Below are 4,436 nucleotides of genomic sequence, written 5' to 3'. Positions count from 1 at the left end.
CAGCAAAGTCTCCAACAACACCAGAACAAGTCACTAGATTTGTTGCTAGTAGCTTTTGACAAATAAAGTCGCCAAGAGGGTTTGGAAAGTCGCCAGATTTAGCGAGAAAGTTGCCAAGTTGGCAACACTGGCACCGACTAAATATGTCCCCAGAGCAACATTGGACGTAACAATGGTTCCGATCACATATAAAACCAAACAAAAATCCATCTTCATAAAAACAAGTTGTACAAATAATAATATATAAACAAGCATATTAAAGCTACTGCAGATGTAAAAACAAAAGCAGTTCACTTACCAGAGCTGCTGTTCACTATTTAAAGACAAAGTCCTCCTTTCTTTGTTAATAAAGAGTTTAATCTCACGGTTGTTCAGTACATCCGTGCGTTTTAGTTCCAGTAAGAAGTCCTTCTCCATTCATGGACGCCAGTGAAGACAGTCGAGCCTTCCCAGTTGTATTTCTTGAATACGTTTTAATGCGTTCAAGGGCTGAAAATGTCCGCTCGGCACAGGCAGCAGATATTGGGATTGTCACCGCCCAACATGTCAGGCTAGCCCACTGATCAATCACGTACTTGTAGGCCAGCTAGCAGGCTCTGGCACGTCAAAGAATACGCCCAACATATCAAACTAAAGATCTGATTGGTTGAACACTAGCAATCAACAATATCGTCCCCATTCACTTAAACTGCAAAGGGATGCACTTGTGAGTCTGCAGGCCTCGGGCCTCTCTTACCTAGAGACACAGAGGTGAAATCTGATTGGATAAAAGCTCTACTTAAAACAAGCTGCACTGGAAGCAGAGCAACAGAGGAAGACAGTAGCTGTGCAATGAGAAAATAAGCTAATGGGAAATAAAATTACAATACATGTTTATGAAAAATTATTAAATTATAAAATAGCTATAACTTTGTGATAGCTGATAACTTTGTGATAGCTTCTCTGCTGGCTTCTCTAGGCCAGCAGAGAAGGCCTTGCTGGCCCTGACGGCCCACCACTGAACCATCCAGACCTTTACACATCAGAGTGGTCGGATATAACTTTTTAAATTGCTAAAAAATAGTGTCAGGGATATGCCCCGGTCCGCCTGAGCTGGTGACCTTTTCCCACCGGCTGGCTGCTCCGTATCCTTGTGGAAAGCTACATGATTACGCCTGTGCATGTTGGGAGATAGCTTTCGATAAAAACATAAAAACAGTGTTATAGCTTAGTCCTAACACTACTATTAACTCTATATATTGTGTTTTAGTGCATGTGATTCTCTCTGTTGTGGCACAATAGCTCATGGCCAACCCCACTGCTCTGATACGGCAGTTACAGTTGATAACGCCGTCCTGACCGACGGTGTCGCCACGGAAGCTTGGCGTCCACTTTCTGGTTACCCCTCAGGTTAACTCTGTTAGCTGCTAGCCGCTGTTTAGCTGTCACCATGTTGAGAGCCCTGTGGAGGCTGTAGATATGCTCTGAATTCCGTATTGACCAGCTTTAAAAAAAAAATACAAATAATGAATTACTTCCCGCTAATGGAATCTATCAATACAGATGGTTTGTGTTTTATTCGTCCAGGTTTTGACATTTGTCTTTGACATTTCTGCCTCCACCCCCATAAAATAGGCCTTTTTTCACTGAAGGCATTTTGACATTTATCAGTAGGAGAAGTATCTATCATAAAATTGCTATGTTATCAGTGACACCTGTGATGTCAGTGGAAGCGAAGATAATGTGTATGGCATTGATTGTATATCCTGTATACACTGGATATATATATATATATATACTGTATATATATATATATATATATATATATATATATATAGAGCTGTTGAAATGAACTTTGATGACATATGAGAGGTAAAACAGAAACAGCCCATCTGCACAGGCTGCGCTGCCCTGCGGTAACATAAACCGTTCCTAAAAACAACTGAAAAAAGATGAACTAAATGCTGTCAAGGCTGCCGTTACAGCCTCGATGTTTCCCATGAGAAGCGGCTGGGGTGCAGGCCTCCAGTATTGGGGAACGGGTCTTTCTTTACGCAACCTTGACTTGTGGTGAGATTCCCCCCGGCTTATTGCTGGGACATCTGCCGGAAGGAGGCCAGCCACAGTGGGGATGTCAGGTTCTGTGCAGCAGCAGTATGAAGCCACAGGGCATGTCTGCACGCAACTGCTGGCCAGGGCCTCAACAGTCTGTTCACAGGCCTCGCGCACACACCTTCTACTTCTCTTACATCCTTATGATAACCCTGACCCTACCATCAGCACTGCGTGTCTAACTTCAGCCCGACAGTAGCCAGATTCTACTGTGAACACCAAATCCTAATCACAGGGTGAAGGAAAACATGGCTGCAGCCTCTGCATTGTCCCCGACAGGTAGACCGGTGATTGGGTTTACCACTCAACGATGTGTACGCACTGGACTACTCCACAGATCGATATTTCAACTGTGAGATTAAAAGAGATAAGAAAAATTATAAATGGAACCTTACGCAGATGCAAAATAATGAATCGAGGTCAAGAAGAGAGCAGTAACTGTTATGGTGCAGGCTAAAGCCAGAAGATATTACTCCAACGCACAATACAAACATCACATCAATCATTCACAATAACTCTGGAGAACGTCAAATGAAATAATGGGGAAATGACAGGTTGAAAAAGCCAATTATTTCCATGTTTTTTTTGGTAAATAGGGTGAATGCACTGAGGCAGAATACGGGCAGCATCGATTCCATAAACAATATAATGCTTAGTAAAAGTTAAACATTTAAATTTTAATGCACTATCACAGGAACAAAATCTGATCATAGAAATACGAACACTTGGGCCCTTTTTCTGAAATCAGGTTTAGTGAAAACCATGTTAGTTAGTTAACCATGAGATGAGAGAAATTCCAGAAAGATAATAATTTCTCTAATGCAGATATATATTTTATATTGTTACAAGTGTATTTTACTATATTTTCATATATTATCTCTTTATACAGCAGTCCACAGGACAAGTTCTAGTTAACAAATACATTAATAAACACTTAAATTGGCTTATAGTGTTACATACTGCTTATAAATGCTACATACGGGTATTAAAGTAAAGTGTACCACTTTGTGTGTCCACTGTTGTGGTTTATAACAGATGTTCCAAAACTTAGATTAGTTAGGTTTGTACAGAACTATGGATATCTCTTTTATCACTCCAGAAATCAGAAAATACTGTCAGCCATGAAAATAATCCATTTTTCCATGTTTTTATAAATCAGGCTATGAATATATGAAAAACCCTCAGTAAAACTTTCAGAATATAGAAAGGAATGAAACTGGACAGTTTGGTGTCTTTTAAAGATGTTTTGTCTATCACGATCACTATGGAACTTCCCCAGTTGATTACTTACATAAAAACAATTATTTTTTTATACTGCAAGTTTTTTGAAAATGTATGTGTAAATATGCAAATAAGGCATTATCTAATGCTAACTATCAAGCTCCTCTTCTGTGCAACCAGCTTTTAGTTTCAGTCCAGGAGGCAGACACACTCATCACATTTAAGGCTTTAGACTTTCCTTTTTGACCTGGCCAGTTGGCTGGCTCAGGTTTACAGTTAGGGCTGGCTCAGGTTACCCTTAATAGATAAGCTGCTATAGGCCTAGACTGCCGAGGGACTTCCTAGGATACACTGAGCTCCTCTTCTCGATCTCCTTCTGTATGAATTCATGTCCCATTAACGCACATTACTAACTTTAATTGTAAAGCCCTGTAAGGCTAATTTGTGATTTTGGGCTAGACAAAATAAATTGAAAATTTAATTGAATTATTGTTTAATTACTATTACGTGAACATATGTGTCAACAGCAACATCACCAAGCATGAGTACACACTTCACGGGTGTGTTCTTATGGCAAAACATAAGCTTGGAGACCAGACATACTCATCGGGAATTTCTCCTGGTGACAAATCATGTAGTGTGTGAACCCCTGTCACCAGTCAGTCGTGTAGTGGGAAAACCAAGACTTCAAGACTCTAGATAAGAAGACAGCAAGATGTGTGGTGTGAACAGTAAAGCGATCTGATCACTTTGAAAGTCACGTAGTGTGAACTTGCCTTGAGGCTACATTCACACCAAATCAGGTGTTGTGCTAATTAATGCAGGTTGTGCCGCAGTGTTGAAGTGTCACTTTTTAACACCAAGCGACTACGAATGCCTTTCATTCCCACATGCCTGCGTTGTACAGCTCTGGATCGCCGGTTACATGATTGGCCATCGCAGCGAGATGTTGGGTTGCGTTTTTCTGTTTTTCAACATCCCCTGCGTTCCACGCCGCAGCTTAAACGCACTACCCACATTCAAATGAATGGGAAGACTGGCATTTTCAACACGACTGATTTGGTGTATGCTAGTCTCAAATTTAAAATTCCACCCTGTAGACATTGTTCAAGTGAGAAAAAAAA

Source organism: Anarhichas minor, unplaced genomic scaffold, assembly GCF_050575085.1.
Source record: "Anarhichas minor isolate MPS153535 unplaced genomic scaffold, ASM5057508v1 ptg000073l, whole genome shotgun sequence".
Lineage (NCBI taxonomy): Eukaryota > Metazoa > Chordata > Actinopteri > Perciformes > Anarhichadidae > Anarhichas > Anarhichas minor.
The sequence above is the reverse complement of the archived record's forward strand: the minus strand, read 5'-3'. Positions refer to the sequence as shown.